At 41.4% G+C, this 24,455-nt stretch overlaps 2 long non-coding RNA genes across 4 annotated transcripts in view; one reads left to right on the plus strand and one right to left on the minus strand.

Moving 5' to 3' along the window:
* The window catches only part of LOC138736591 (uncharacterized), a 206,642-nt gene extending 205,646 nt beyond the window's left edge, over positions 1–996 (minus strand). The window contains exon 1 of the long non-coding RNA XR_011340420.1: positions 614–996. This is a non-coding gene — a long non-coding RNA (uncharacterized lncRNA). The remainder of the gene's footprint in view (positions 1–613) is intronic.
* LOC138736592 (uncharacterized) lies at positions 132–23,772 on the plus strand. Of its 3 annotated transcripts, XR_011340421.1 has the most exons (6): positions 132–1,297; positions 4,005–4,134; positions 4,875–4,928; positions 7,663–7,897; positions 17,905–18,281; positions 23,687–23,772. It is a non-coding gene; the product is annotated as an uncharacterized lncRNA (long non-coding RNA). The 3 variants fall into 3 exon arrangements; XR_011340422.1 differs by lacking the exon at positions 23,687–23,772 and having other exon boundaries at positions 18,066–19,118; XR_011340423.1 differs by lacking the exon at positions 23,687–23,772 and having other exon boundaries at positions 7,663–7,818; positions 17,905–18,081.
* The last annotated feature ends 683 nt before the right edge of the window (positions 23,773–24,455 follow it).

Below are 24,455 nucleotides of genomic sequence, written 5' to 3' on the forward strand. Positions count from 1 at the left end.
TCAAGAAGCATAGCTACCAGAGAAGAGTCAACTACCAAATATTTTTTTATTTTAAACAATCGCATACCTCATAAAGGGGAGTAATATCAGCATGTGTCATAAAGGGGAGCGATGTCAGTGTGCTTCATAAAGGGAAGCGCAAGTCAGCTTGAGGTATTCGAGATTCCCACTTGTAAGAGGTTAGTGGGAAGATACTGAGCTGAGCTCTAGTGTCATCTAGCAATTTGTATCCTGTGCGCTGATCAGTGGCAAATAACGTGCTGGACTGGTCAACTGCCTAGGCCATCAGTGGCAGATGGCCTTGTCGTTTCCCTGGGAGTCAACCACATAACTGCTCAGTGACACACAGCGGCGCGCATTCTTGCCCCACTTTCTGTGGCAGAAACACCATTCACTGTTCTCCACAAGCCGAAAGTCACGAAGAGGTGTGCCTTAATAGCACTGTATTGATCCTCCTCAGGCAGGTTGTTAATAAAATCATCTACCTTGGCTCCAGCCCGAAACGTTGGTGCCTTTGCTACTTAAAGGCACTGTTTGACCTGCTGAATTTCACTAGCATTTGTGTGTTTTTTCACTTAACTATGGTGTCAATACAATCCTATGTTTTGCCTACCTTGGCAGCAGAATCTTCATCTAATGAGGCAACGACATGCCAGAATTTGGTGGCTTCATTTGTTCTGTTCCTACTGGACCTCAGCCTGCTGGAACCATGGACGTGGTCTGTGAGGCCAGAAGGTGAGTAGTTTCACAGCCACCGTGTGCAGCACAATAGTGGCGTCCATTCTGCAGGCTTTCTCACTGTTTCACTGTTGGGGCTCAAACCTGTCGGGGGGTCACCAATTTAGTGGGACTAACTGCAGAGCTCAAGGAACACAGAGAAGAGTCAACTAGCAACTGTGTTCATTTTAAACAATTGCGCACCTCATAAAAGGGACTGATGTCAGTGCGCTCATGAAAAGGAGTAATGTCTGCGCGCCTCATAAAGGGGAGTGATGTCTGCACGCCTCATAAAGGGGAATGATGTCAGCGCGCCTCATAAAGGGAAGTGATGTCACCGCTCATAAAGGGGAGTGAAGTTAGTGTGCCTCATAAAGGGGAGTGACGTAAGCAAGCTGCAGAGTCATTGTCTCTCTGGCAACACGCCAGCAGGGAAGCGATGCGCTTCGTCAACCCACGCGGGTCTACAAACGTGGGCTTCTCCTGGGCAAAGAAGGGGAGCCCGCACCATTCTGTGCCAGATGCTCGGGGTGGCAATTTTGCCTGTCCAGCTATGGAGTCGCTCAGTCCACCACATCGGGTTTGTTAAAATATGGCAACCTTATTTGAATCATTCTGGCTTAAGGATATAATTAACTTCCCTGAAAAGGTTTAAATAATATAGTTAGGTTAATAGCATTGAATTCCTGAAGATCAAGACATGATCTAATTAATGAGGGCAGGGTCAAACACCCCTTCTTTTTTGGACAATTGTTTTTTTATGTTATCAGTTGGGAAGAGGGGGGTGAAATTTGCGAAATCATATGAGATTCTGTAATTTAAAATACTATTTATATGATGAATGTAATAATGTTCTATATGAGTCTTGGAAAAATTAAAATTAATTGTTTAAAAAAAGGATGGTCGAGAGGTGAATGTGAGCCAATCTACAACATCAGAGCTGAGCTGATTGTTGTCAATGGGCTTCTACTCAGACAGAGCAGAATTGTCATCCCACAATCACTGTGACAAGAGATGCACCTTGGAATGGAAAAATGCAAAGGAGGGCCAGAACTGGTGTTTATTGGCCAAGGATAAATGCTGACATTGACTGGATGGTTTCAAGCTGTGAGACCTGATTGAAACATCACGCAATGTAGCCAAAGGAGCCATGATCATAACTGATTTACCAGCGGATCCATGGCAGAAAATTGGGACTGATCTGTTCCACATGGATGGAAATAATTGCCTGCTGGTTATTGACTATCTATTGAACTATCCAAAGATTGTGTTGCTTCCCAACATGTCTGCTGTTTGTGTGATCAAATATATGAAATCCATCTTTGCAAGACACGGAATTCCTCAAATTGTCTACAGTGACAATGGACCATGCTACAGTTGTAGAAAATTCCAGAACTTTGCACAAGAGTATGATTTTTGACATGTGACCTCAAGTCCTCTGCATCCACAGTCAAATGCTAAAGCCAAGAAAGGAATTCACATAGTTAAACAGCTGCTCAAGAAACCACAAGACAGTGGCTCAGATCGTTAACTAGCTCTATTCAGTTACCGAGCTTCACCATTTGAATGTGGCATGTCACCCTCTGAGCTTCTGATGGGACTAGACTACGCACCACACTTCCCTACTCTGCTGACTCAAACAAGAACAGAGATGTCAAATGGAAACAAAATTGTCTGCAAAGGAGACAACAAACAAACCATGACAAGTCAACAAGAAGCTTAGGGCCACTGGCACAAAACGACACAGTGAGTCGTGAAGATTCTAATACCTGCGAAAAGAAGGTCACTGTTCTGGAGGAGGTAAGTCCAAGATCCTACACTGTCAGATCAGAGGATGATCAAATACTGAAGAGGAATCAAAAGAGCCTGCTGAAAACGCAAGTGACGCCACAAGAACAGTTGAATGCAGAAGATCCAGCCTGCACAGCAACAGAGGAAACACCACCAGTGTTAGCCAGTAGTGGACTAGCAGAGTGGACACATGCACCTGTGTTGAGAAGATCCACATGTTTTAACAAAGCACCCGACAGGCTGAATCTCTAAAAGAACTGCACATTTTAAAAGTTTGTGTTGTTGATGTTTGTGTTTAACGTTAAATTGAAATGAAAATGGTATTGCTAGATTGAACATCTTAAGGAAAGGAGATGTGGTCATTGGGAGTTAATGATCCTCCTGACCATGAGAAGGAGTCAGAGATTATGTTCCATGTTCAGTTAGATGCAAAATGGGTGCCCAATGAGGTCATGAGTTGTGAAGAAAATATAATGAATACAAAGGAACCAAAGTTTTTTTATTGCAATAAAAGAAACATCACAAACACCACCAACTTTCATGTTATATATGAACTTATTAATCATTCTTCCTGCACTTACATCCAGATTGCTAACAGACATAACAAAGAGCAAGAGTACCTGCACCAATACCTATGGTAAACCACTGGTCATTGATTCCAATTATGAAAAATCCCTCAGTCATCATTCTCTAACTCCTACCAACACAACAAATTCAAATCCAATTTGCAAATTATTCTAGATCATACAACATGGCCTTTCCTTCTCCCACATGTGACCTTGTCAAAGACCTTTCTGAAGTTCATACTGACCACATCTTAAGAGTTTGTATTTCTTCTTGACAGTCATGAATGCCTTGCCATTTATTTACAATTAAAGAAATTTAAACTGTTTCAGACAATTGTTCCAGAAAATCTTTCTTCAAATAGATTGTATTCGACAGAAGAGTTCATTAACACCAGATGTGCAAATGAGAGGACAGTCTAGTTAGGTCAGTCATATTGATAACAGGAGTAAAATATGTCCTTATATCTGAGGTGTTATCCCCAGCTGTACACAAGTGTTAATTATTCAGACACCATGTTATATTCCCCAAAAAATACATGTATATCTTCTGAGTACTAATACAGATATTTTGTTTAAGTGGGGCCATAACAGTAATAAAATTAAACGTGACACAATATTCAAACTAAAAGCACCGTAAAGCCAAAGAAAACTTCCATTATCTGTTCAAGTGTTCCCAGGAGTTTGGTTAAAGGGAAGGTTAGTAGCCTGGATTCTCTGCCCCATTCACTCTGAAAGGTGGTGCAGGTCTTTAATTCCAAATATGGGGCTCCTGTCCAGAACAGGACTGCTATTTCAAATGACACTTAAGATATGACTAATGCCATATTAGGTCAGTGACATTCAACTGTCCCTGATATCTACCCAAAAGACCATTGGGTCCTGTGCATGGGTTGGTGAACATTTTAATGGCTGTTTCAAGATCTTTTTCAGAAATGGAAAGACAAGAAGGTGAGCCTGCTACACGTTGAAAAGGACAGCTAAATGTTGATACTGAAAGCCTATGTTATTTTCATCTGTATTCTTCTTAATGTGAAGAAACCTTCTTTCCATCTTTTCAGAGGTAGGACTCGAAACATTCAACTTTAACTTTCTAACGTTATATTCTATGTTCGTCTCCTTGCACCAGAATTTAGGAACTATTGTGCTTCACACAAAATGTTGTCATCACACTACAATGGCACTCAATCCTGGTTCAAGTTAAATAAACATGTGTACAAATATAGAAATAAATATCATTTTGTAAATAGAATCTTGGATGGTTAGTGTGAGTAGTTCCATGGGTCATTCAGCATTCACACTGCCCATGGGAAAAAGCTGTTCCACAGCCTGGTGATGCTACCTCTAAACTCTTATATCTCTTTTCCAATGGGAATAATTGAAAGATGCCATGCGCAGAGTGGCCAGGGTTCTCAATGATTTTGTGCTCCCTCTTCAGACATTGGATGCATCACTGTGTGGCATGGGCGCTGCTCTGGACAAGATCAAAAGCTGCAAAAAATGGTGAATGCTGCTCAGAGCATCAGCCAAACCTCCCTCCCCTCCATCAACTCCATCTATACTTCTTGCTGGCTAGGAAAGGCAAGCAACGTACTGGAAGCCCCATCCCACCCTGGACACACTTTCTCCCTCCTGCCATCGGAGGAAGGTTCAAGAGTGTGAAATTGCACACCAGCAGATTAAAGACAGTTCCTTCCTCGCGACCAGTAGAGAACTTTATGAATCCCACAAGAGGGCTGTCTGCTGCCCTTACAATGTACAAAGTGATTGTAACTCTATGCTCTATCTTTGTGCTTTGAACAGCTGCAAAGACTGTATGTTGGAGATGACTGACTAGACTGCTTCATTCTCACTGCAGTAGGTATAATGTGGCAATTAAGTTGAACTTTTCAATTTTTATTTTATATGTTAAATTCTTTGAATCTCTCAAAGAGAATTTGAAGAGAGGAGTGGCATGTTAGCATAGTGGTCGATACAATGCTATTAAAGTGCCAGTGATCCGAGTTCGAATCTGTTTGTGAGGAATTAGTACATTCTACCTATGACTGCATGGGTTTCCTCTGGACACTGGTTTCCACCCACGTTCTAGAGACATATGGGGTTAGTAGGTGAAATTGGTCATGTGGATATAACTGGTTGTCATGGCATTGTGGGCTGGAAAGACCTGTTACCATGCTGTAGCACAAAATTCAAAATTAAAACAGTATATCACATAAGAATTTAAAAATTATCCTTTTCACCGAATTCTGTGGAATGTACCTTTGAAAAGGAGGTGCCAAAGCTTCCAATGAGAGGAAGTCAGGTCATGCTGCTCTGTTATATCCTTGTTTCTTTATCCTGTGCACATTGTCAGCTGGGATTTTGCCTGAGACACTGGAACCTCGATCTCCTGATTGTTGTCTCCTGCAAGGTTGAATACATGTAGCATGTAATATTCACATAGCTCACATTTGTCCTTTATTAGCAACAGTTTAACTTCACCCAAATCAATTTCCCTTTCCAACTTAAAAAATTCAGCAACCCATTATTATTTGGAATCCATTTAGTGGTAGCGCGAAAGAAAATGTGATCAAATCATATTCTAGCCGTTCATAATCAAGATCAGCCGTCCCTACGGGAGCCATATAGCACATTTAAGGGAGGCCAGGGACTGAAATCATTTTTTTTAATGTTTTGCTTTACAGGAAAGGGGGTCACAGCCAAAAGAAGGTTGAGAATGGCTGAGCTAGACAGAGAGTTCAGATTGGCTCCTTGGTCCATCCATTGATGGATGTGTTGTCCTTCAGAGGATACGTTAAATAAGGCCACATTTTCCCTCTCAGTGAATGGAAGTGACCTCATGGCACTGTGGCTGGTCAATATTTATTCCTCAAACAACCCACCATTTAAAATGTATTGTTTGTAAATGGGAGCTTCTTGTTTGTAAATTAACCGCCAACCATATTCACCTTTTTGGCAACAGTAATTATTTAAGAATATTTCACTGGTTATAAAAAATGTGTTGAATTTCTTTGTTCCTTTTCCTAATTGTGCACTATTCACCGCAAAAAAAATATTCAACCAGTTTTAGCCCAACTGTCCATTAAAATGGTTCAGAGTACTTGCAATGATATCAGTCCCTCCTCCACTTGTTACCCTTGAGATAGCTAATTGATAAATGATATATTAGTTCAAAAAAACATGTTATTTGGGAGTAGCATGTACGGTGCTTACCCTGTGAAGTTCATAGGATCGTTAATGCCATCCTATCTCAATGGAACAGCTCCAAGTTAGAAGCACTTTCCATTGTCCTCTGCAAAAGCAGCTTTTAGACCAGCCATTTGTCATCAATCACAGAACTTCATCTTCTTTGCAAAGCTGATGAGAGTAACTTTATTGAATACCTTCTCAAGAATCATTTAGATTGTACTTATTAGATTGCTCTTGTCCACTAATTTAATTGCTGAAGATTGATATAAAGAATGAAATTAATATGCTGTTCATTTCCCAACAATCTCAAATATTTTCCAATATGAAAAAATATTTATTTCTTGCTCTTGTTGAACATTTACAAAATACCTAATGGTCAATCAAGACAAGTTTGATTCAAACATCTATGTCCAGACTTATTTCTTGTTATTTCCCAAAATAACTTGACATCAAATCTTTATCCAAAACTTAGGCCTCTGCACCCACCCCCCACACCCTCCCCACACATCCCCCACCCCCACACCACCTGCTGCAACTGGTTGGAAGACCAGTCAGTGAGATCGATAACATCTCCTTCTCACCAATCATCAACACAGGCCCACTCTTCTACTCACTCTACACCCAAGACTGTGTGGCTAGGCATGTGATAGCTGCACTCCTGTCAAGGTACAAAAGTACAACCAAACCACACAGTACCACACAAACAGAATTTATTTGAGTCACACCAGTGGGAATGAGCAGTATTTAGTGGTGGGTAGGAAAGGTCACCTCACTAATACTGGAACTCAAGGCATTTCTTTCTTTGGATATTGTTACAAGCTTATGTTTTGCTTCATACATATTTCCTTTCTAAAGACAGGGAAATGGTTTGACGTCAATCATTTATTCTCATGTAGAATTAAGATTAATTCTCATAATTAAGAAATATCCTTGTATACAGAAATTGACAGAAGTCTGAAACAGTCAGTACACAACAACATCCACTCTCTGCCTGTCTGATTTCTGGCCTTTAATTAATACATGCAAATGGTTAGTTTCACGCTAATCTTAAGTCATTAAAGTTAACAATAGTGGGCAAAACTTCGGGGCAGAAACAATGTTAAACTGGGACAAGGTTTGTGCCGTTAATGTTACTAGATGTTTACTATAGCCTTTGACAATTCATATCACATCTGATAGATAGTAGACTCAATCAGCTGTGTTTGGGCAGGAAACCCATTTATGAATTGATTGCCTTTTGACAGCTCATTGACTAGTTCAGTAGTCAGTTAGCACTATGTTAAAGATATCAAGGAAGGAATTGTGGTGGCTCACCACAAGGCAGGCAAACAAGCACCGCTTGTAAGCACGCGGCGGGTCAGCCGGCCAAAACGGCGCTGTCATGGGTTTCCCTTCCTTCCAGCTCGGGGCTCAGAACCCAAAAGCCTGCAGCGCATTTGAGGCCACCAAGGATGCCCTCGCGAAGGCCGCCATGTTCGCCCACCCACACACCGACCTGCATATGGGACTCTCTATCGATGCCTCTGCCACAGCCGTTGGTGCCATCCTGGAGCAGCAGGTGAATGGGCATTGGAAGCCGCTGGCATTCTTCATCTGCCTGCTCTGCCCACCGGAATGCAAGTATAATGCCTTCAACTGTGAGTTACTGGGAATGTACCTGGCGGTGTGGCATTTCTGCTATTTTTTGGAGGGGAGGACTTTTACCATCTTCTCCGACCACAAACCCCTCACCCAGGCACTCGCGATGGCAAAGGATCCCTGGTCGGCCTGCCAGCAGCGACCGCTGGGGATTGTGAGGTGCATTGACGAACTCACCAGGTAGTGCCAATGGTGCACCATAGACCAGCTCAGCTGATGACGCCTGCAGATCTTCCTTGGGAGGGGAGTGGATGCCCAAGAGCACCCAAGGCAGTTCATCCGTCCAGTCGAGACCGGTGAGGCGGGCCATGAGCGCAGACTTAAGGTGGTGGTGCACCATTGGCACTACCTGGTGAGTTCGTCAATGCACCTCCCAATCCCCAGCGGTCGCTGCACTAACTACTTCCTCACCTCAGGGCACACTTGGACTCCTTTGAACCCCCACCGCTGCCCAGGCATGGCACCCACCTGTCTCACGTTCCTGGCGAGCTGCTTTCTGCGGAGTTTGTTTTCATTTTGCGGGGCCCTCTGCCCTCATACAAAGGGTCGTACAGGGTTATACAGCGTCCTGGCTTGACGTTCACGCTGGACTTGGGCAGCAGGCATAAGCTGTTTACCATGGACAGGCTGAAGCCAGCGCACCTCGATCCCACTGAGCCCATGGTCATTGCCAAGCCCAAGAAAGGACATTGGCGTCGGTTCTGGGGGGAGCTGTGTGGCGGCTCACCACAACGCAGGCAAACCGGCCCCACTTGTAAGCCATGCAGCAGGACAGCTGGCCAAAATGGCACTGTCGGGGGGTTTCCCTTCCTTCCAGCTCGGGGCTCAGAAAACCACATTTGGGGACCACGTGACGCCCGGGTGACGTCAGCGCCCACCAGCGCGGTTCTCAGCCAGGTCCGGGCTGGGTGTATAAGTGCAGCCCAGCAGCCTGCTATAAAGTAGTCTGCTCACTGAGTTCAACCCATCTGGTTGTGAGTGTTATTGCAGGAGCAGTGTAGCCGCCACTACAGTGTCAAGGATTCTGGAGCCTGGTGATTGCTCTGAGGTGGCTTGGGAAGAAGTGATAATTGATCACTGTCAGGAAGGTTTGCTAACCTAAAACTTGTATTTTTCCCTCCCAGCCTGTTTTCTGGAAGCATGTTTCTGAGTAAAACCTATGCTGGCTTTTGTATATTTGTAGCTATTCTATAAAAACAAAATTCTACAGACACAATACAAATGTCATCTACAAATTTGCCAAGGACTGTGGTGTTATTAGGCCCTTTCAAGCAAGGAAAATGCCCATCTGTAAAGGTGGAAGTTCTTTGCCTTTACGTCTAAAGACTTACCTCTCTGAATGTGCTCCGAGGTGCCGATTCCAACCGTTGTTGGAGAAGGATCATAGGCAGAGCGCAGCACTCTGTCATCTGACCTAAATGTAGAGCCACCGTAAGCCATAAGCCTGCAACCCATCTTCCCGCTCACTCCTCTCCTCCAAGACCCGCTCAAGGCAGGGGCGATGGGTGGGAGCTGTCAGGCAGGGGCGGCGGGCGGCGGGTGGGAGTCATCATGGCAGCGGGGGCAGTGGGAGCCATCAGGGCCGTCAGCGGGGGACGGCAGGAGCCATCAGGGCAGTGGGGGCTGGTGGGAGCCATCGGAGCAACAGGGGTTGTTAGGCAGTGAGAGCCATCAGGCAACGGGAACCATCAGGACAGCAGGAGCTGTCAGGCAGGGGCGATGGGCGGGAGCCATCGGGGTAGTGGGACCGGTGGGAGCCATCAGGGTAGTGGAGCTGGTGGGAGCCATTGGAGCAACAGGGGTCATCAGGCAGTGAGAGCCATCAGGCAGCAGGAGCCTGATGATAGTGAGGGATGATATAAGATCTAAAGAGCATAATGTTGAGTCCATTTGGGTAGAGATAAAGAATAACAAAGGGAAAAAATTATTGGTGGGTGTTATCTATCACTCACCAAATAACAATAGTTTAGTGGCACAGGAAATAAATAGAGAGGCATGTAATAATGATACAGCAATAGTCATGGGAGACTTTAACTTCCACATAGATTGGGAAAATCAAGTTGGTCATGGGAGTCTGGAAGAGGACTTCATAGAATGCATCTGCGATAGCTTTCTTGAGCAGCATGTTAAGGAACCAATAAGAGAAAATGCTCTCCTGGATCTAGTGTTGTACAATGAGATAGGTAGAGTAAATGATGTAATAGTCAGAGACAATCTGGGAAATAGCGATCATAGTATGATTGAATTTCTCATTCAGAAGGAAGGGGAAATAGTTAGATCTACAACTAATATATTATGCTTAAACAGGGGTGACTACCATAGGATGAGGGAGGAATTGGGCAGAGTGGACTGGGAGCACTCTGAACAGAGTGGACAGGCTAATTAATGAAACAGTTGAGGAACAGTGGAAGATTTTCAAAGAAATATTTTGTAATGCTCAACAAAAATATATTCCAGTCAGGAAAAAGGGCAGCAAGGGAGGGAAAAATCAACTGTGATTAACAAAGGAAATAAAAGACAGTATAAAATTGAAGGCACAGGTGTACAAAGCTGCAAAGAGCAGTGGGAAACTGGACTGAGGAGTCACGTGATGGAGTAGTGGCCGGACGGTGAACTCCAGCCCTCTCCAGAAAAGTCGGGAAAAACAAAGGAAAACACAAAGGCACAGAAATAAAAGTTACAGAAAAGTGAGTATAAAGGTGGAAAGAAGATGGCGACAAAAAAAGAAAAATCGAAAGCAACGGTAAGAAGAGAGGAAGAGAAGACAAAGGAGGAAAAAGGTGAAAGCCTTACCTGTCTGAAGAGGCCCGCTGCGGAGAGAGAAACCCGCTCCCTCAGGTCGGTAAATAATGGACTACAAAAATGGCTCGCTGAGCCGAGTAAAAGTGTGCAACCGCGCATGAAAAAAAACACACCGACGGGAGGGGGGACCAGCTGGGGAGTCGATCTCCACAGCCGGCAACGACAGCTGCAGAACACCTGCAGCAAGAAGAGACCACAGAAGACAATGGAAACAAGAAAGAAGAGAAGGAAAGGGCAACAAAGAAACAACAGATGGCCAACCCAGAGGAAGAAGAAGAGGAAGAGGAAGAGTACATTGAAATAGAAGAAGAAAAGAAAGGCAAGATAAAGAAGGTACTTTCTCTTATTAAAGGATACATGGAGTCATTTAAAGAATGGTAAACACAGGAATTTGATGATTTAAGAAAAAGAATAAACAACACAGAAGAGAAAATGAATAAAATAGAGATGACCTTAACAGAAATGGGAAAGAAAATGGACAAGATGGAAGAGTGGGCAGTAGCAGCAGAAATGGAGGTAGAAGACTTAAAAAAGAAATTGGAGGAATCTAATAAAAAAAACTAAAGAGACACAAGAACTACTAGCTCAAAAAATAGATACAATGGAAAATCATAACAGAAGAAATAACATAAAGATAGTGGGCCTTAAGGAAGATGAAGAAGGCAAGAATATGAGGGAGTTTATAAAAGAGTGGATCCCTAAGACCCTAGGATGTCCAGAACTACAGCAAGAAATGGAAATAGAAAGGGCACATAGAATATTGGCCTCTAAACCACAACCACAACAAAAACCAAGATCTATTGTAGTAAAATTCCTAAGATATACTACAAGAGAAAAGGTACTGGAGAAGACAATGGAAAAAGTAAGAGAGGGCAACAAACCACTGGAGTATAAAGGGCAAAAAATCTTCATTTATCCAGATATAATTTTTGAACTCCTAAAGAAGAGAAAAGAGTTCAATACAGCAAAGGCGATTTTATGGAAGAAAGGGTATAAATTTATACTAAAGCATCCAGCGGTATTGAAAATATTTATTCCAGGACAACAAAACAGACTATTCTCGGATCCAGAAGAAGCACGAAAATTTGCAGAACAATTACAAAAATAGACTGAGGGAGGAAGACGGGTAATGAGAGTAAAAATGATCACGATTGATATGTATGTGGGTAAAGACAAAAATAGACTGAGGGATGAAGACGGGTAATGAGAGTAAAAATGATCACGATTGATATGTATGCGGGTAAAGAAGTATAAGAGTGAATAGAGACAATGTGCATACGTGAATGTATCTGTACTTAGAGGAAAATATAGATAGTATAGACAAGAATTAATAAGGGAAGGTAATGGAATAGAGAGAATAAGGAGGGAATTAAAAGAGTGACCTTTGTGACATATGAAAAGTGAAATCTTTTCTGGGGGGGGCGGGGTGGGGGGAAATAGCGGTCACTGCAAAATCAGTTGACGCTTGCGAGTGGATTCGCAAATCCAAATGGAGAGGGGAGATGTGGTTGTCCGACAACGGATAAAGGACAACTCAGGAGGGGAAGGGGAGATTGGGGATAAATAAGATAGAAATAGGAGAATAAGGAAAATGTTGGATGTTGTAGGAATGTTGTCTTATAAAGAGTTGAAAATAAGAAAACAGAAATGGAAAAGGAGGAAAGGTAATGATGGAAAAACGGAAAGAGAAGATAAACAAAATATAAAAGGGCTACGCTGAACTATATGTCTTTAAATATTAATGGAATACATAACCAAATTAAAAGGAAGAAACTACCAAATTTAAATGAATAAATGTATTCCATTAGAAAAAATAACATATAGGTTAAGAAATAATATTGAAATATTCGAACAAGTATGGGAGCCTTACATTAAATACAATAGCGAAAACCTACCGGGGACAAACATTACCTAAGTTGATGGAAGGAGAAGGAAAGAAAAGAATGGACTCAGTAGAATTTCTGGTGTATTTTTGTTGAATGACAACATTGTCTGACTGGCTTAATGCAACCTAGATTGTATACCTAAAATGGATGAGAGGTGGGGGGTGGGGGGTGGCTTGGGAGGAGGGAGGGGGGGGAGAAAAAGTCACTGTATATGTGTGAAAAAGAAATAGTGTATATCATGGCTAATGTGATTTATGGTGTGAAAAATAAAAAATTTTAAAAAAAAAAGAGCAGTGGGAAACTGGAAGATTGGGATAATTTAAGAGACAACAAGGGGTTACAAAGTAGTAAGAAATGGGAAAAATGATTATGAAAGTAAATTGGCACAAAATATAAAAACAGAAAGCAAAAAATTTTATAAATATATAAAATGGAAGAGGGTGGCTAGAGTTAACATAGGACTTTTGGAGGATGAGAAAGGAAAACTTGTAGCAAAAAATGAGGAAATGGCCGAGGCATTGAACAAATATTTTGTGTCAGTCTCCACAGTGGAAGACACGTCCAGAATGCCCTAGTGCAGAGTTAAGGATGCAAATGTTGGGGAGGGCCTTGATAAAATAGTTGTTACAAAGGAAGTAGTGATGGAGAAACTAACGGAACGAAAGCCAGACAAATCACCTGGTCCTGATGATATGCATCCGAGGGTTCTGAAGGAAATGGCAGAAGTTATAGTTGATGCATTGGTGGTCATATACCAAAATTCCTTGGATTCTGGGCAGACAGCAAATGTCATGCCATTTTTTAAGAAGGGATGTAGGCAGAAGACTGGAAATTATCGGCCAATTAGCTTGACGTCTGTAGTTGGAAAAATGCTTGAAGCCGTCATTAAAGATGAAATAGTGAAACTTTTGGAACGTAAGGGTTCAATCAGGCAGACGCAGCATGGTTTTAGAAAGGGAAGATCTTGTTTGACAAACTTGTTAGGATTCTTTGAGGATATAATGGGTGCGGTGGATAGAGGGGAACAGGTTGATGTTATATATTTGGATTTCCAGAAAGCGTTTGATAAGGTGCCGCACAGGAGACTTATCAGTAAGTTACAGGAAAGTGGAGACCGGTGAAGTATATTGGCATGGATTGAAAATTGGTTGTCTGACAGGAGGCTAAGAGTCGGGATAAGTGGGAGTTTTTCAGGTTGGCAGAGAATGGTAAGTGGGGTGCTGCAGGGGTCGGTGCTAGGCCCACAACTGTTCATTATTTACATTGATGACTTGGAGGAGGGGACAAAATGTGGTGTAGCCAAGTTTGCAGATGACCCCAAATTGAATAGAAGAGCAAATTCTAATGAGGATGTGGAGAGTCTGCAGAGGGATATAGTTAAGCTGGATGAGTGGGCAAAGGTCTGGCAGATGGAGTACAATGTTAGAAAGTGTGAGGTTATCCACTTTGGCAAGAAAAATAAAAGCTGAATATTATTAAAATGGTGAAAAACTACAGCATGCTGTTGTGCAGAGGGACTTGGGAGTGCTTGTGCATGAATCGCAAAAAGCTGGGTTGCAGGTGCGGCAGGTTATTAAGAAGCCAAATGGAATGTTGGCCTTCATCGCTAGAGGAATTGAATTCAGAAGTACGGAGGTAATGTTGCAACTGTATAAGGTACTGGTGAGACCGCACCTGGAGTACTGTGTCCAGTTCTGGTCTCCATATTTAACCATATAACCATATAACCATTTACGGAGCACAAACAGGCCATGTCGGCCTTTTGAGTCTGCACCGGTTCACTGATTTTGTGCGCCCTCTTCAGGCATTGGTCCCGGTAGATCTTCATTCAATAACAATGGGCGAATTCAATGCAGGTGGAATCAGATAATAGCAGAACTATGAGCAAACAGATTGGCTGTCTCATGATAACTGTAGAATCAAGCTTCAGTGAATCTTGCCAGAAATGTTATGACCCTCGTTGAATAACTAATCAAAGATTTTGAATTGGAGCTGCACACATACCCTATAAATTGGTCAATAATGTACTTTGCCTCTAAAATTCTCTATTTTCGAATACAGGTATTGTCAACACATTAGAGAACATTTATTGCGACTGATAAGGCAGACATTTTTCAATTACAGTCTTGCCAGAATCAAATACAGGTTTAAAATTCTTTGGATTTAGAAAATGGCATGGATTTTGCTGGGTTTTATTGGCAGTTCCACAAGGTAACTTTATCTTAGTATGAACGATACCCAAGAGGAAGTGCTTCATAATACCTTTGATGAACTGTGCAGTCCATCCTCAAGTAGTGTTATACCATTGCCTGTTAGGGGTGATTCCTGACTTCAGTGGCAGAGGGTTTCCTATAAACTGCTCTGTTCTAGATGAGGAAGGATATACTGGCTTTGGAGATGGTCCAGAGGAGGTTTACTAGATTGATCCCTGGGATGAAGAGGTTGACTTATGATGAAAGATTAAATCATCTAGGATTGTATTCGCTCGAGTTCAGAAGAATGAGAGGAGATCTTATAGAAACATATAGGATTATGAAGGGTATGGATAGGATAGGTTTGTTGAGCTGGCCGGGGAAACTAAATTGAGAGGACACAGTCTCAAGATTCGGGGGAGTAGATTTAGGACAGAGATGAGGAAAAATAGTTTTTCCCCAGAGAGTAATGAATGTTTGGAATTCTCTATCCAGGGAAGTGGTTGAGGCTGCTTCATTAAACATATTTAAAATTCGGTTAGATACATTTTTACATGATAGAGGAATTAGGGGATATGGGGAGAAGGCAGGTAGGTGGAGTTAGGTCATAAATTAGATCAGCCAAGATCTTATTGAATGGCGGTGCAGGCACGATGGGCCATTTTTGGCCTACTCCTGTTCTTACTTCCTATGTTCCTATGTTCCATCAGGGCAGCAGGAGCCATCAGGCAGGGGCGATGGGTAGGAGCCATCGGGGTAGTGGGAGCCGACAGAGCAGCAGGGGCCGGGAGGAACTGTCAGAGCAGTGGGATCCGACAGGCAACAGGAGCCGTCAGGTAGCGGGAGCCATTGGGGCAGTAGGAGCCATTAGGGCATTGGGGACTAGTGGGAGCCATCAGTGGCAGCCAGTGTGGCTGTAACAGCCTCATCAGGCTGCTTCAACCTTCAGGGCCGCACTCTGCGGCTCTAAACAAAGCAGAGAAATGGCTGTCTTCCCTGCCCATAATCCCGCATGCAGCTAGAACTGTTCTGGGAAACACAGAGCGGGTCCAGTTGTGTGGGGGATTATGGGGAGGGAAGACAGCCATTGCTCTGCCACGTATTTATGACAGGTGGCCTACGGCACCAGTCACCCCACCTCCATCAGATCCAGAGGGTGCTACAAGGCGCCTCTTAATATGAATGCGACACAAGAGCAGCCTTTTAGGGCTGTTGTCTGAAAGATGTTTTAAGTTTTCGATCCGCTCTTGTAGCTGGTAGAGGCCTGGCGTGAAATGGCCTATTGGCAGAATCCCAGACAGCAATGTGGAAGTGAACAGAAGGGATATAGAACACCTAGTTGAGTGGTGTCACAACAACAACCTTGTACTCAACATTAGCAAAGCCAAGAAGGTCATTGTGGACTTCAGGAAGAAATCAGAAAAATACAAACTAGTCCTCATCGTGAGGTCAGCAGTGGAAAGGGTCCAGAATTCAAATTCATGGGTGTCAACATCTCTGAGGATCTGCAGCCTCCAGGTGGATACAACCATGAAGAAGGCCCACCAGCGGCTATACTTTGTGAGGAGTTTGAGGAGATTCTGTATGTCATCAAAGGCTTGTAAATTTCTATAGGTGTTCCATGGAGTGCATTCTGTCTGGTTACATCGCTGTCTGGTACGGAGGTGCCAAAGCACAAGATAGGAAAAAAACTCCAGGGTTGTTAACTCGGCCTGCAACATCATAGGCACCAGTCTCACTCCTTCGAGGACATCTACAAGACGCGGTGTCTTAAGAAAGCAGCTTCTATCCTTAAGGACCCCACCACCCAAGCAGTGCCCTCTTCACTCTGCTACCATCGGGAAATAGATACAGAAGCCTGAACACAAGCACGCAGCGGCACAAGGACAGCTTCTTTCCCGGTGCCATCAGGTTGCTGAATAGATAATGAACCTCATTTTCTCCTATTTTCTTGCACTATTTAGTTATTTTGCAATGTATGTTTATAGTAATATTTGCACTGCAAGGCTACTGCAAAACAAAACATTTCATGACATGTTCATGTTGGGCAGAGCCATTGTAATACAGTACTACAATACTCAAAAGTACTGGAGAAGCTCAGCAGTTCATCCAATTACTCCAGCATTGGCGGTCTTGTCTGTTTAACTGTCCTGCAGTGCTACCTTTTGCAAGGAGTGGAACAATATTTTTAAAAGGATGAGTGAAGTATTTTACAATTTTTTTTTTAGTCATTGTTGCAATGTTGATTGCATTTTCTGCCAATGTCTGTCAAATAGCATGCCTGCATTTGTGATTCTTTTTTATCTAAAGTTGTGTGTGTGCAAAAGGATATGTCGTGTATATTTAGATTTGGGAGTAGATATTGGAGCAGGTGAGCAAATTTAAGTTCTTGGGAGTCACTATCTCGTGGGATATTTCCTGAACCCAATACAGTGATGTCATCATGAAGAAAGCATGTCAGTGCCTTTACTTCCCCAGAAGATTGCGGTGACTTGGGATGACATCAGAAACGCTGGCAGATTTCTACAGACGTGTGGTGGAAAGTGTGCTGACTGGCTGCATCTCAGTCTGGCACGGGAACACCAATACCTCAAGCGCAAAGCCCTGCAAAATGTAGTGAGTGGACACAGCTCAGGACATCAAGGGTAAAACCCTCCCCACCATCAAGAACATCTATACAGAATGCTGCAGTCATAGAGTAGCAGCAATCATCAAGCAAACCTTCTGTTTTAGCTACTACCATCAGGAAAAAGGTATAGGTGCCACAAAACTCAGACCACTAGGTTCAGGAACAGCTGCTACCCCCCACCCCCCCCACTATCAGACTCCTCAACAACCAACTCAATCAGGGACTCATTTAAGTACTCCTATATCTGCACTTTATTGATTTTTTTTCTCTCTAAATTGCACAGTCAGTTTGTTTACATTTCTTTATTTGTTTACATGAGCACGTTGAGTACAATTTTATATTTGCTCTACCAATAATTGGTAATTGTGCCTGGCCCACTGGAAAAGGAATCTTAGTGTTGTATGTGATTCCATGTATGTACTGACATTAAATCTGAAATCTGAAATCTGAAATCTGAAAATCTGAAACCTGAATCTGATATATTCCCTGTCAAACAGAAAGAGGAAGTCAATGAAAGAAAAACAAAAGAAAATTTTGACTCTGGAAATCTAAAGTAAACACAGCGAAATGTCTGGGATAATCAGTAGGCCAGGCAGCACCTGTGGAGAAAGATAAGGAATCATTGTTTCAATGATCTACATGTATGTTCTGATTAAAGGTCTTCAGCTCGAAAAGTTGACTGGTCATTGACGGAAGGGTTGGATTGGCCGATTCTACAGTGCTGCAAAAATATCTTCTTCCATTTAGACACCACCACCATTCTCTGCTCATTGTGGACTTACCCACTTACCCCCTCCATAAATCTTCGTCCGCGAAGCCAAGCCAAAGATACCACTACATGAACATGTTTCATTCTCAGATTTGCTCTATGAAGGTTTGTAGCAGAAATAGAGCTTCTCATTTTAGTGTTGCAGGACATAATTTGGAGTCACTGGAACAATTAACGCACTGTGCTGAATCGCTCCCCCCCCCCCCCCCCACCGATCTGGATGTTATTACCTTTGCTTATCCATTTAGCATTTAATCCTGTTGCAGAGCATTCACAATCAAGGTATATGGGTACCAAATATTTAAGGTTAAATAGTGTCAAAGAAACAGAACTGGATAGTTGTCAACACAATGTCAAAATACTTCCTTGTTTTACTGACAGAAGTTAAGGTGAGGATTTTCTGTGCATAATTCAACCCTCAATATACTGGCACCCATATCTCTCCAAAGAATACACAAACATACTGGCTTGCTCTTCTGACATTCCAGAATGAAAAAGAATCTCAGATTCAAATCACAACAGGACAAGCATCAAATTGCAAAGGGAAGTCACACCACCATAGTGCCTCACAATATGCTTCTTAAAGGAACTTACTTACCAAGAACCAAGAATCAATAGACAAACTTCACAAAATTATGTATATTTCTGTACCTGGAAAGGTGTTGAGTTTGCCTCAGTTTAAGGAAGACTTAAATCGATTCCAAGAGAAGCTGACTATTGCTGGATATTTCAAGGGCTAAAGGATAGGATGTTGAGTATTTGAATATGGGAATCAAGAATAATAATAAACTGGTAAAGAAAAGTGAACAAAATCTTCAGAGCATATGTACGTAAAAGGCAAAGATCCATGATAATTTCTTAATGATTACTCAAAGTTTGACTTTTTTTTCTTCACTTGAACTTCTGACCATCCAGGGACTTCAAACACATGCTATTTTTGGTTAAATAATACTCCAACCATGTTTTTACTGTTTGTAGACATCAGGGAGATCGGAAAAAAAAATGAATTTGATTTTCTAAATTTATAACATTGGATTTAAGGTTTCTCAGGAGGGTGAATTTGAATCCATCAGAGTGAGCGATGTTTAGTACCAAGAAAAAAATATCTTTCCGCTATAATGAATCTATCATCAGCTTAATATCCTCTCAAATCAAACAAACTATTCACTTGTCATATATCTTTCATCAAACGCTTGCTTTATCTCAGTTGTGACATGATCACCACCCCACCACTCAAATTCAAATATGTCAGAAATCATTTGACTGAAACAGATTTATTTTTGCAACCACTGCAGTTTTAAATATTATTAAAATGGAAGATATAGATGACAGAATCATGGAGTTGCCCTGGAGGTACTATTGAGCTGGGCAAAGTTATCTTAAATGCTGGGTGACTCTATTTCTGGAACAATTCACTGAGAATTTCAACAGTGTGAAATCTGTACCTATAATGCCACCAAAAGCAAAACATTGGGGCCAGAAGGGATAGCAATAGGAATAACAGGTGGGAGAGAGTAATGAGGACCAAGATGATGAAAGATTTTGACACAAGGACACAACCAAATAATATGTTCTGACAGAATGCCTTATGAGCAGGCACACACTCCACAATAGATGATTCAATTTTTTTTTTGTGGCAGTAAAATTACTAAACAGCTTCAGTTAGAGTGAAGCACAAAGGTCTGCAGAGGCTGTGACTGTGGTAAAAGCTGGAGGAACTCAGCAAATCTCATTGTGGTGACTGGGGGAAAAGATACCTAACTAACATTCCAGGCCTGAGCTCTTCTTCAAGGTATGAGCAAAAAGTAGGCAGGCACCTGAATAAAAAAGCTAGGGGAGATGGAATGAAATGGCATGGGTAGAAGCACAGGCCAACAAAGAAAAGGGGATAAGAGGAAAGGTGAGAACTGATCGCTAAAGGGGAGGCTCTGTGAATGCAGAGCTGGAGGAAAGGAGTCAGAGGGAAAGGGAAGGTGAGACAGAGCAAGGGGAAAAGGGGAACTAGGGATGGCGAATGGGAGTTCAGTTACAGGCTGTGATAGTAGAAAGACAAAAAGTAAAAGAATGAGTTGAAGAAGTGTAAAGTGGCCAAAGGACTGTCACATGCACTTTAAATCTCAGAATGGATCACGGAATAATTTTGTCTCCAATCTAAACTCCAATTAACTTTTCAAGATAGGTCTGCATATCAGGAGTTAATGTATCATTTCATTTCCCAAGCACTAAATGTGAGGTCTGAAAATGTGCCTTTTAGACACTTACATGTTAATTGTCCTGATACTTTTTGAACTCAATAATAATGTTAAAAGCAGACATTCTATATTGTACAATGCTGCTAATTCTATTGGAAGGCACACTGCTTCAGAAAGTATAACCCCCAATGCAAACATTAAGGACTCCCTAACTGCCCATACAAAAGTAGGTTTCTTATGAGAGTAATTTAATCAGCCAGCAAGTAGCTTGTTGTGAAATTATATTTTCAATTTAATGGAATAATGTTGTGTTTGTTCCTGATAGCCCAGGAAGGAATCAGCAAACATCTGTACCAGGCATCTACATAATAATGGTCTTTCAGTATTTTCCATTTCAGATTTGACAAAGCCATCAGCCTCAGATTTAGTCACCCTGGAGTGATTTAATTGAACAGATTTTATTGTTATGAATGCTAATTATTGAATGGAACTAGAGTTATCTGTTCCCCAAATGCTGCCATTTTTACTGAGGGGTAACAGCTAATCCATTTATTGCCCTCTTATTTTATTAATCTAAATTGACAAAACAATAAGAAACAGCTATGTGTATTTTACAGACAGTTTTACAATTAAGTCTCAACCAATCAACTAAAGAGTAATGCCATAACTAAAGCTATATTCATAAATATATGTCGGCATATTTTATGTTTTTGGGTAAGGAGAGATTTATGATTTGAAGAATTGCGCCATTTCAGTCCCTTTCCATGTACAGCTTTAGTTAAACCCAGCAAAATGTTTAACAATGTTCAAATAGACCAAGTGACAGGGTTTGATTTTTTTTTAATTGACATGACAATCTTCTCTGCTTTCAAAGATTCTTGGGATGGTGGGAAAGTGATAGGGAGGAGGGTCCTTTCCAAAAGTGAAGTAAAACATTTTTTGGTATTATCTGTGAAAGCTTTAAGAGCTGTCAGAAAATATTCAAAAATTATAAAAATCCTGATAATTAAATCTTTTTCATGAGCACATTCCTTTATTATGATCAGTATGCAGGGGTCTATCCATGCTTTACATATTCAATACAAATGAAGGCTTCCATCTGCCTTCTCATAAGCTTCTCTAAACGGCAAAGTCAATGAATTTCTTTGACAGTGAGGCAGTTACCATGACAACTTCCACCTACTTCCCAAGGTAGACATGACAGTAACTGTGATTAAGTTATTAGTATTTTTAACCAGAGATGCTTATCTATGTATAAAAATTACATCAAATAAACAACCAGCTACTGTCATGCTGTTTACACCTGTAAACAGCAACACAAGCCAAATGAAGAATATTAGGATTTATTGCCTATCTTGAAGTGATACAATGGCACACAGAAAGAATCAGGAGAAAGAACACTTTCATCATTTTAAAATGTAGTTACATGAAAATGTTCACAATAGCTGAACATATTAAGATCATGATCCAGAATAAAGCTCCAAGCATTCAAATCTTTTTTGTAAATCTTTCCTGCTGTTTATTAATTAGTTCTTCTTGTGTGTTATTTCCTTCAGCCAGCATAACAAATTTAGCCACCAACTGAGAAGTAATTGACACAGTGGAGTTAGTACTCATTTGTGATATAAAAAGTCTTAGTATTCCTGAGGTGTCAGTTCTTGCAGTGGAATAGAGCTGGACCCCTGCTCACTTTAGCTCAAACCAGAGATCCACCTATCTCAGAAGTAGGTCATTTGCATGCCCAGGAGCAATGTATTGAATCTCCAAGATCCAGAATTGTTGACCACATTATTAGGATCATTTCATGGCCCCTCTGATGAAGAGATAATCCAGGGAAGCAGAAAGAAAATCCTTTTTTTTTTATCTTCTCCTATCACCAATATGTTGCCCTCAATTACATTGATATACATATCACCAAGACAGTCTTATTGTTTTCTGTTAAAACAATATATTTATTAATAACACATTAATTAAATTAACCCCAAATCCTACTATATGCAAGTATATGTATGTGCGTGCATGTCTGCTTCTAAAATGGTTTCAAAGGTCTGATAGATTGAATAGTTTGTTTTATGGTGTTTTAAACTTTGTATAAGCTTATTTCTCTTAAGACTGGCAGTCTTCACTACCTCCATCATCATCTCCAGCCCTACAGTACAAGTTATGTATGCGCCTCAACACTTCCTCCTCCCTGATTTTAAGCTCTACACATTTGTAGCCAAACCTTCAACTGCAAAATCTGTAGGTTCTTGGAGTTCCTTCCCTACACCTTAATATCCATGAATTTGTCAACCTATTGGTCAACCACACCAATAATTATAAGATTTGGAATCCAATCTACTACCATAATGCTCCCATGAAGCTATTTGTTTTCACATTAATAATATTGTATAATTATAACTTTTTTAATAATTAAAGAGGGCTAATTGGATCAATTATCAATCATGAAGATGTCTATATTGAAAACAAACCATATTCACTACTTGTGTAACTGCTCAGCAAGAGAATCGTTGAAATCTCAGGCCATGCATTACGAGCTCCTGTTTCATTTAGTGTGAGTATCACTTTAAGGGCGAATACCAGCTGTAACCATTCACAGCTGTGGAGAGACTGGGAGGCAACATCTAGTACACACTATACCCAAAGCTGATACTCTGGAGGAAGAGAAAGAATATTTGTTGCTTTATACAGGAACACAGGTGGTGAGAAAATCATGTGAGTGGACACATGACCACCAGCCATTCCATGGAAAACTGTGGTGGAGTGACTTTGTATGAAATGGACAATTCGGCTGATTCTCCCCATCAGGAGAATTTTTGAACCACCCTGTGATCAAAGGAAAGGTCACTTTGACTGACCCATACCTGGGTTATGGAAGCATCTTGGATGTCATATGTTTCGTTTCTTCTACGCAAGGAAAAGGTGAGTTGTGACCACCATTCATCCAAAAGGATATCTGTCAGCAAGAAACTCGACAAGGATTCATAAGTTTTCATCAGTTCCGGTCATTCAATCTCTCCTACCTCCTTTGTGATTACTTTTGGGCATCAGTTTAAGAGTCTGCATTTTGACACAGGATTTCTAAGACTGAACTTTGGAATGACTTTCCAGAATTGTAGCTAAACTGTAATGGTTTGGGTATCACACGCACACACACACACACACACACACACACACACACACACACACACACATACACACACACAAGCGTGTGTGCGCGCACACACATATGTATATTCGCGCATATTTGGGGTTGGGGTTAATTTAATTAATGTGTTTTTCTCTTAATAGTTATTAATAAATATATTGTTTTAACAGAAAACAATAAGAACATCTTGGTGAATTTCTATTGCTGCCAGTCTGCGACGAAACACATTCCTAAAATGAGGAAGCCTCATTTCGAGCTCTACATGTTTATTTATATAAACAATTTATTTCTTGATCATTTTCATTTTTATTAACAGTATGAGTGAGATCCCTAAATGTAGTGACAAATATTATATGGGTGTCATAGTTAGTGTAGCTGTTAGCACATCACTATTACAATGCCAGCAACTCAGGTTCGAATCCAGCAAGGAGTTTATTCTCCCATGTCTGCATGGATTTCCTCCAGGTGCTCTGCTTTCCACGCAACCTCCAAAACGTACACAGTTTATTTAGGAGCCACAGGTTCATGAGCTGGAAGAGTCTGTTACTGTATGTACATCTAAATTACCAGCTTTGGTTTAAGAGGTACCTTGGGTCAACCCATTAGAAATTGGGTTTAAATAGCATAAGTTCATTTCAAATAGCATAAGTTCATCTTGCCTTTCAACCAGCCAAGATTTTTTCATGCCATCAATCAATTTAAGTGTTGTTCAGTTAAGATGATGGAAGGAGAAATAATGTCACTGTCGCATAGTCAATATTACCTGAACCACATGACAGCTCCAAGAGAATTGTAGGGAGCAGTACTAACCATTGAACATGGTCTTTGATTCTTTTTATTGGATGAGTATGCCCTCCTCATATTTGGCTGTCTGTTGAAAGTCATCTTCATTTTACATTTGATTTGAGATGCATTCCAACCAACACATCCATGATTGAC

The sequence above is a fragment of the Narcine bancroftii genome, chromosome 6, assembly GCF_036971445.1.
Source record: "Narcine bancroftii isolate sNarBan1 chromosome 6, sNarBan1.hap1, whole genome shotgun sequence".
Taxonomy (NCBI): Eukaryota; Metazoa; Chordata; class Chondrichthyes; order Torpediniformes; family Narcinidae; genus Narcine; species Narcine bancroftii.